Source organism: Nannobrachium achirus, assembly GCF_963921795.1.
Source record: "Nannobrachium achirus genome assembly, chromosome: 4".
In the NCBI taxonomy this organism is placed as follows: Eukaryota; Metazoa; Chordata; class Actinopteri; order Myctophiformes; family Myctophidae; genus Nannobrachium; species Nannobrachium achirus.
The window spans coordinates 58,115,610-58,125,823 of NC_137813.1; the positions used below are offsets into that span (position 1 = coordinate 58,115,610).

The following is a 10,214-nucleotide window of genomic DNA, read 5'->3' on the forward strand; positions in this document are numbered from 1 at the left end:
GGTATGTACAGATCTGAGGGAAGAGAGGGAGAGAGAGAAGGTTATGAAGCAGTGATCAGAGTATTTGACAGGGGTAACAGTGAGGTTTGAGGGAGAGCATGCTCTGGTGAACACAAGGTCCAATACATTCCCTGCCTTGTGGGTGGGAGGGGAAGGGGACAGGGATAAGTCAAATGACGACAGTAGGGATGTAACTGGAAGATACTTTTCTGCAGTTGGTAGGTTGAAATCACCCAGTAGAATCAGCGGTGTTCCGTCTTCGGGAAATGAGCTGATCAGAGAGTCCAGTTCTTCCAGAAAATCCCCAAGGGTCCCTGGGGGGCGGTAGAGCACAATAAAGGTGAGAGGTACAGGTTGTGTTATATAGATAGCATGATATTCAAATGTGGACAGAGAGATGTGAGAGAGGTTTAACGCAAGGATCTTCCATTTGGGAGATGTTAAAATGCCTGTGCCGCCCCCAGTACGATCTGTGGGACGCGGCGTGTGTGTAAATGTATGTGCTGCAGAGAGTGCAGCAGGAGTAGCTGTATTACTCGGTGTTATCCAGGTTTCAGTCAGGTTTCAGTCAGTGCGAGAAACTGGAGGGAATTCAAAACGTATTAAGGATTGCTAGAACCGACATTATTCGGTTCCTTTAGTAAAAGGAACCGAATAATGAATTAAATAATCGGAGGCATCAACAAAGCCCCAGTCGAATTTAGCATCCTAGCACAAGGCCGCGATTCTGTTTACACGGCCCGTAATGGGAAAAAAAGGCCGCGCCACGCCGCCCACTCCAATAGAAAAACACATCTTTACAGCGGATTATCTCCGGATTGTGTTCCGAGGCCAGCAGAAAAGTTTTTTTGGCGGCTGAATAACTTTAGATCGGTCTTCTAAAAAATTACAGAGCCGATTGCTAACTGAAAGCTAACTTCCTCCGGCTCGCTAGCATAGCACTCATTCGAGTGAAAAGCCAAGCCAGTTCAGGCTGGGGACCCGGATGTTATAGTCAATGTCAACGGGAGAATGGCTGGCACTCTAGCGGCACCTTGCGGTGCCCGGCAGTAATCCAGTTAACTCTCCTACTGCCAGATTATTTATTTATTTATTGGGTCTGGTGCCATCAAAAAGCGGCTTACCTTTGCGACGTTATAGTAGATAGATAGACATTTCTTTTTTTTATTGTTTTTTTTTTTTTTTTTTGTGCAATAGTGCACTTTGGTCTGCCAGGCAGCAGAGGGCGCGTCATGCGAGAATGAATGTGAATTTGCCTGTTATGTGTTGCCGTAGATTATGAGCAGTCACTGGCCACAGAGACTCACAGCCAGAGGAAAACAACAAGGAAGTGAAATGGTCTCCGTTGATGTTAATGCATAATGGATTTTTTACACCATCACCGCGGAAAATGTGTTTACAGTACACGGCCGCGCGACCCCTCATCAGCTTACAGTCATCAGACGAACGAACGAACGAGCGCCGTATTGGCATCGAGGTTCTGTCAAAAATGGGGCGAACGTTAACGTTAAAAGCGTGGGGAGAGTTAAGAGGAAAAAGGATCTGTTCCAGGCAGGAGACTCGGAGGGCGTGAGGGTGGTGGTGGAGGAGCTTAAAGTAGTCAAAGCTCAGGCAAAATTGTGCTACAAGGCTAAGTTGGAGAACTGTTTGCAGGAGAACAACAACACTAGACAAGTGTGGGGTGGTTTCAGAAAGATCACGGGGTACGGCTCTGCTAATTCAACTGTGTCAGGCACGGGGGAGCTGGCAAATGAGATGAACCTTTTTTTCAACCGGTTTGACGGAGCTCCTGTTAGTGTTCGACAAGCTGCTGCTGGGCCTTCAGCTGCATCTTCCCCTGCACCTTCATCTCCGCTGACTCTCACCACTGAGCAAGTGAGGCGCCAACTCGCACAAATCAACACCAGGAAAGCTGCGGGACCTGATAACATCAACTCTAAGGTGCTTAAGGTTGCTGCAGAGCAGCTCGCTGTCCCCCTCACGTATCTCTTCAATATCTCCCTGAGGACGGGGAGGGTACCACAACTTTGGAAGTCCTCCTGCATTGTCCCGGTGCCTAAGAAGACCCGTCCCTCGGTCCTCAATGATTACAGACCAGTTGCCCTGACATCGCAAGTCATGAAGGCCTTTGAACGGCTGGTACTGAACCAACTGAGACCGGCGGTCAGTGAACACCTGGACCCCCTTCAGTTTGCCTACCAGGCTGACATTGGGGTTGACAACGCCATCACCTACATGCTCCACAAGGCATTCACCCACTTGGAAGATCTGGGCTGCACGGTCAGAATCATGTTTTTTGACTTCTCCAGTGCTTTCAACACTATCCAACATCCTCTGCTTGCAGAGAAGCTGGCACTGATGGGGGTGGACAAGGGCTTGTTGGCATGGATCACAGACTACCTTTCAGGCAGACCACAGTACGTGAGGCAGCAGAGTTGTCGGTCTGATGTGCTGGTGAGCAATACGGGTGCCCCCCAGGGCACTGTGCTCTCACCTTTCCTGTTCACTCTCTATACATCGGACTAACACTTCAACTCCAAGACCTGTCACCTGCAGAAGTTCTCAGATGACACTGTGGTGGTCAGCAAGATCTCGGGTGACAACACGGCTGAGCATGATGGTGTGGTTAAGAACTTTGTGCAGTGGAGCGAGGCCAACCACCTCAGGCTCAACGCGAGCAAGACCAAGGAGATGGTGGTGGAATTCCGCACTTCCAAGAGAGTCCCCCCGGTGCCAAGCACCATTAGCCAGTTTAAGCAATGCTACGGCAACGGCAGATGACAACGGTAATCGGAAATGATCCGCGCTCGATAGATCAACCTGCCGTCGCCGCGGCCGTCTCTACTACGGCAGAAGGTCCCTTCCCACGTAGCGCCTACTCCGTCTGCTGCATGTGCGCGTCGCCATGGGAACCAAAGCATTCAATGAAAGGGGTGGGAACCCGTCGCCGCCGAGGCTTTACTTAACCATTTTGATCGCTACAGCGATTACGTCATAGCAGCCGTAGTCCCGCCTCACGTTGCGGTAGCAGAAACGGTCTGCTTAATGTCGCTATTAATGGAGAGGTGGTGGAGTTTGTGGACAACTACAAATTCCTAGGAGTGCACCTGAACAGTTCACTGGACTGGTCGAACAACACGGAGGCGATTCACAGCAAGGGGAAAAGCAGGTTGTTCTTCCTGAGAAGACTGAGATCGTTTGGCGTGTGCAATAGGATGCTACAGATGTTCTACCAGTCTGTCATGGCAAGTGTCTTCTTTTTTGGAATAACCTGCTGGGGTGGCAACAACAGAGCGTGCGACACCTTTAACCTAAATAGACTGGTGAGGAAAGGAGGCGCTGTTGTTGGGTCCTCTTTGCAGGGGGTGGAGGAAGTAGCCAAAGTGCGAACGGCTAGGAAGTTGGAGTCCATCTTGAACAACTCCTCCCACCCCCTCCATCTTGAGATCTTCAGTTACTGGAGTAAGAGAGGAAATGACCGTTTTGTCTACCCAGGACGGTGATGCGAGAGACTAGGAAAGTCTTTTGTACCGGCTTCTCTCAAGCTGTACAACGAGACACACAACGGTCGATTGACAAGGACTACTTTCCTAACGTAGGACGACGGTAGCCTTTTTTTCTTTACTGGAACTATATCTGCACTGACTTTGACCTCTAAGGACCTTCCAGGGAGGGTGTTTTTGTGTGCGTCTTGCCGCATCACCCTTTCTTGTTTATTTTTATTCTTTTTTGCTAGTTGTTTTTATCGCTCTGACCTTTGGACACTGCACTATTAGGTTGTGTTAATAGTTTTTTTGTATTTCTGCTTGTGTTTGACATATTGTAGAGATACTTGTTGCACTAACTAGCATTGACTGTTATGGTCACTTTGATTTGGGCACTGTATTATTTTGATAGTCGTGCTTTAAGACACTTTATGTATATATATTATTAGTTCCCTTTCCTGTTGTACCTTGCTCTTACTGTACTTACTGTACTCTGTTCTTGTTTTTTCTTTTTATCTTTTTCATACTTTTTCAACTTTGTAAATAACCTTATACTGCTGTGCTGCCTCTGGGCAACACATTTTCCCCCTAAGGTATCTATCTATCTATGCGAGATCTCTCTAATGTGCTCTGTACTGTCCTCGCTACATGTTAGTTAGTGTATATAGTAGTTAGACAGTCAGCCAAACTCCTTTCAAAATGACATGGGAGTTAGGAAGTAGCGTCCAAGCTCCTGTGTTTTATTGTCACACTTGCACATCATCAAGTAATGGAGTAAAACTATAACAAAATAAAGAAAGATTACTGGCTGTAACAAACAAACAAATAGCAGAAGAAAAACACTGATCTACACAGTGACAATTCTAATATACTACTAGCAATGTCAAACAAATCAATTATGCATGAAATTCACTCATAATAATGTTGCATTCAAATCAGAAACTACAGCCTCCTGACATGAGTAAAAGAAAAGAAAGATTCCCACTTACAGACAATGCTGTCGACTGCTCAACAAGAAATGGTGAACTGAGGGACTTCAGAGCACATACACAAACTAGAAGCAGTGCTCTTCCGAGCATAGGTCTCCACCAGGTGTGGTATGTTGGTTGTGGGTGTGCATTGGGTGGTATTGAATTAGGTTGTTATGAATGAGCGGGGTCAAACGCAATCCAAGGTGAGTGGACAAGTTAGCTTCAGAGACAGTGAAGTGTCAAAAAATGTGTCATGGTGGCACTATAAAAGGCTGATGTGAAAAATGCAGGGAAAGGGTTTTTCCTTGGCCTCTACAATTTGAAACTGATCGGTGGAGCTCACAAGGGCGTCCCTGATTAAATTCTTATTTAATCACTTATTATATTTATGAATCTGTCAGATGTATAACTTACAGTGAGTGGAGATACATAAACTATATATTTCCATGCTTATCTGAGGTAGGGCCCAGGAACGTTTTGCCACATAAGTCGTTTCCCCTTGTTGTGAGGACCAGATAGCACACCACCGTCCGTCCTCCATAAAGTGTCCGTCACAGTCCGTGTAGCAGCAGAGGAGCATGGAAGAAGTTTAACTGTGAGTTTGTCTTTCAAATAAACACCATTTACTGAGTGTTCTCTGCTCTTTAACGAGTCTCCCTGTGGACTTCTAACCGCAGTGTTTGTCACAAGACGACAGTTTATTTCAATAGCTTCATTAGGCTGTGATGTTCGTTGAGTTTAAGATAAAGATGCATGTTGTTTATGTGCGCCCCGCCCCCTCTTTACCCTAAAATCACACAAATAAACACAATGAAAATGAACTGACGATATGTGCGCTGTTCTGTTATAATCTATACAATATAAGATTCTATTCTTTTATAATCTGTAGCATTTAAGATCTATTCTGGTTCTATTCTGTTATAATCTATAAAATATAAGATTATATTCTGTTATATTATAATCTGTAGAATATAATTGTTCATGAGCTGATCCAGCCCAAATCTAGCCAGCCACATCACGACCGTTTGCCAACGGGTACTGAGGCCTTAAGCTAGATGGAGAATAGACCTAGCCTGGCGGGGCCCGACGTCTACTGCGTTCACTCACTCATTGATTCCAAGGAATGAGTCTGTTCTGTACAACCTCTAGTTTATAGACAATAAACCTTGGTGGTAAAGTCTAGTGACCCAGTCAGTGCCAGTGTTGTTGTGATGGTGAAGATGTAGAAGGTCTTTATTGTATGAAGGAGATTGAGCATGCAGGCTGTGATGTGAATACAAAGAACCTTGAATTGCAGCATATATTATGTGCCATGCTGCTATCAATGTTCACCTTTCACTAACATTTACGGGGCAAAGCCGTAGCTGACCCAATCAATAGTGTGCACATTTTAAGTAATGTTTGCCATTTATAAATCGTTGACAACGGATGCTGTTGACTATTATCACTGTACCTAAACCCAACAGACATATTATTAATGTAATTAAACCTACTCAAACAGACATAATATTAATGTAATTAAACCAAACAGATATATTATGAATGTGTGTTTAATGTGCATATCCACAATGTTTACAGAGCACACCATGGCCACTACTCTGGAAGATGTGGGCAAACAAGTTAGTGTCACCTTCTGTTGTTCACCTCAACTGTTCTGTCCTCATAGGAGCGGACAGAAGGACATGCAGTCTGTACACCACATTCCTGGTTGTGTAAGATACATACCAGTGTTATGAATGCATGAATAAATAAATAAATACAATCTTAGAATGAAGATAGGATAGCACTGTTACTGGCCATGTCAGCCACGGGTTGATCATAAAACTTGTGACAAGGCAATAGTTTGATATCACTGGTGGATCCTTGGTGACCTTATTGTAATCCGTAGCACATTTTGTTAAACATTATGAAACCTTGGTTTCTATATTTATTTTATTCTGTACCACAGTTTGTCAAACATTATACACACATTAAGAAGTGTCACTCAGTGATGTTACTAGGTTTTCAATGTAATGGGTCCCGGGACCCACAGGTGGTCATTCAAATGGGTCTCAGAAATGTTTTATGAGTCCTCAATACAATGTTTTCGAGCGCTGTGAGCTTGTAGATCGGCTATTTTCAAAATGTTTGCCTATTTCTTATATTTATTTTACAATTTGGCTAATGTTTGAACTTAGAAATAGGATTTCTAAATACACTAGGCTACAGACACCCATTTAATTATATTTATATCACTGGGATCCCAATTTATATTAAACTAGAAGCTCGGCCGCCCCAAGGGCTAGTCGGCATCCTGGCCAACTCGGGAACAATGTAAATAGGGAATGAATGTCCAGCCCTTTAATGCAAACCCCATTATACCATTGTCATAGGATCCGTTTTGACCATCTGTTTGCGTGTGTCCATTTATGCCCATATATGGAGATATCTGTCTGTCTAAGTCCATGTTATGCGTGCTTGTGTGTTTGTGCACAGTCTTTTATTTCGATTCGTCTTCATGATCAATCTGTATAATTATTATGATCAACTGTGAATATGGCGGGCGGTGTGAACGCGCCGGAGGAGGCCATTCTAGTTCAAGTAGAGTCTTGAACGTGCAGCAATGTTTGCTAAGTCTTGTTATTATACGTCCCCCCCCCCCCCCCCCCTTATTTTCCTGACTATCTACTGCATAATACTGTGTTCTATCCGTCTGTCATTCAATGTTACTAGCCCTTACCCGTTCAAAGATATGAGCTCCGAAATGATGTGCAGTGTGTGGGTTATGGGATGTGCACTGTGCACACAGTATATGAGGGATGGAAAGTAACTTTAACTGGTGCTTGCATGATAATATGTAGGGGCATCAATGTAAGAAATACCCGTTTCGTTTAATGGCTACAGAGATACTGTGTACCGATCTGCATGATTTTTGGACAAAATCTGTAACAGGGCAAGACAAACGACCCCCCGCCCGCCCACCCGCCTGGGCACACACACACACACACACACACACACACACACACACACACACACACACACACACACACACACACACACACACAGAGCTGGTTAAACACGTTGCCTCATGCTAGATGCAGAATAGATATGCCTCAAGCTAGATGCAGAATAGATATGAATACACTATAAAAATGCTAATATACAGCATACGATTTGTGAAAGTGACAAACGGGCTTCACAGTTATGTCAGGTGTGTTCATATGCTAATGATGATGCGATTTCAGATCAATTGCTCCAGCCACCGAGGAGAAACGCTGTGACAGACACTCACTCAGACAGACAGACAGACAGACAGACAGACAGACAGACAGACAGACAGACATTCGGAAAATTATATGTTTGATATGAGCTGCTTCAATGGTTTCCTGTGTAAATGGTAAATGGTGCATTTATATAGCGCTTTTAATCCAAAGCGCTTTAGATTATAGATTGTGCATTACATTCACCCATTCACACACACATTCATACACCGGTGGCGGAGGAAACCATGCAAGGAACCAACCTACTCACCGGAGGCAATTAGGGGTTCAGAGTCTTGCCCAAGGACCCTTCGACATTAACTCAGGGGGAGCCCGGATTCGAACTGGGAACCCTACGGGATTTATACCCTTCGTGCTCTAATACCAGTTTCTCTACCCCTGAGCTATGCCGCCCCCTGTGTAAATAAGCCAAGTGCTTTTCTAGGATCTCCTTTTAGTTGACCTTGTACCAGTGAACTGTACCGTCATTAAACTGTACCTTTTTCTATGCAAACTTCAAATAAAGTCTTCAATCAATCAATCAATCAATCAAAGGACTTATTTGGGCTAGTCTTTCTGTAACGTTGCTTGCAAATATTGGTCGTTTGCAGGTTGCATTTTTTGGGGGGCTGTTTCTAAAGTGTAGTTTCTTATTTGAGCCTTTTAAACGATGTTTAAATCAGTGGTTCTTAAACAAATTAATATGTAGCTAATTCTCACCGTATGCCCTCCATCAGATCTTTTTATTTTGGCCAGGGACCCCTGTAGCCTGTACTAGAGTTTTGTTATACAGTGCCAGGCGACTTTTAGAGCAACTTTCTCACTATGGAGTTCCCTGCCAAGCGACTTTGGGCGACTTTTACTTACTTTGGACCCAATTAAATCTAGTAAACATAATTTCAATCGCGATTTTGCATGTTCCACCCCCCATACAACCCCATCTTTCAAACATGGCAGCCATTTTTGTTTACATCTGAAGAAAACATTATGGCTGATAAATCATGAATGCCTGAACGGATTTCCAATCTTTTTTTTTTGTTTGAAAGCTGTGAACAGCCTGCACAAACATGGTGCATGATCTGTGCATGGGCGTGCATGATCTGTGCACTATAAATTACATGGGAGTCTATGGAGGCTTCTGGCACTAGTGCCACTCGAGGGGCATTTTAAATTGGCAGTGAGTTAAAATGTTTACAACATATCTAGATTTTTTTTAACATACCAGTAATTCCCCAAGATATGTTTGTTGAAAATTGTAGATCAGCTTTTTTGAAATAGCTTATCTATTCTTTAAAGTCTAGCCTCGTCACTTTTTTTTTACTTTGTTTTCATAGACCTGTTTGCTTATTTCTCTCACAGAATCTGGCAACCCTGACTCATTCTGTGGAGGAGGAAGACGGGTCTGACTCAGGATGGGAAACATCATTCTGAACTACTACTTTAGAAGAACGACCAATGACAGCGAACACAGGTGAGGAATAGGCCTATACATTAGACCTGGTGTTAATCCTGTGAAAGTAAAATAATACCGGAAAAACTTTGATTCACTGCAGTTTTCTACCCACAGATCTAGTCAAAAGAAAACACTATTGTCATTGTCATGTCAACCTGTTTTGTATGTGAGTGACTGTGTGACTCTACTGCTCTGCTCTGCACAGTGAACCAGAGCTGCAGAGACCTGAGAGGAGAGGAGCGCAACAGTGGAGATGTGTCTGAGGAAGAAGAGAAGGAGGTGGGATTTTTATTCATAGTATAATATATATGAAGATATACAGTAAGAATATTTTGATTAGCTGCAATACCAGCACACTTGATATAACCAGTCACATTCAACAGTGGGTGTACAGCAGGGTTTCTAGTCAAAATGGGGATACTGTGACACTGGTCCAGAAACAGTCCACTCTGAGAGTGGGCAGGTCTATGACCTGGAACCAGCTGGAACCAGCTCATAGACCAGTTAGTGTCAAAATGTCCACTTCATGTCTGTCAGTCACGCTAATACACAACATTTCGTTACCTATGGACTTCAGTTCCACCCTCCCATAGTTCCCCCCACACATTCCATCCATGAAGGCAGGTCATAAAAAGTTGTAAGTAACACATTGTGTGTAACACTCACTCACATGAGGTCTAATGACCCTCATGTTTGTTTTAACTGTCTCTTGCAGATCGCGCTTTGGCTTTAGATCTTATTGTGAACATGCAGTTGCTATGTTTGAATCAGTCGGACCTCCTGAAACACCCAATATTCTGGAAGCCGAAGAAGGCACGAGACTTCTTCCAGGTTAGTGTTCCTCTCCGGTCAAATACACTTTAATAAAGGTAACTAGAAAGATGCTATTCTGGGAAATCGCAAGATCAATTCCGTCTTACCATTTAGATTTTTCCCCATTCAAGTCAATGGGGAAAATTGATTCACTAATAAATTAATGGCCATATATGGAGATCTCCGTGTCATTCCTTGACCCTTTTATGCCCATGTGGAGATCCCTGATGTCATCAATATTAAGCCCATATCT

At 43.8% G+C, this 10,214-nt stretch overlaps 1 long non-coding RNA gene across 1 annotated transcript; it reads left to right on the forward strand.

The window, feature by feature from the left end:
• The first annotated feature begins 9,054 nt into the window (after positions 1-9,054).
• On the forward strand, positions 9,055-9,973 carry LOC308283550. Its single transcript, XR_013961934.1, has 3 exons — positions 9,055-9,166; positions 9,354-9,427; positions 9,864-9,973. It is a non-coding gene; the product is annotated as an uncharacterized lncRNA (long non-coding RNA).
• The last annotated feature ends 241 nt before the right edge of the window (positions 9,974-10,214 follow it).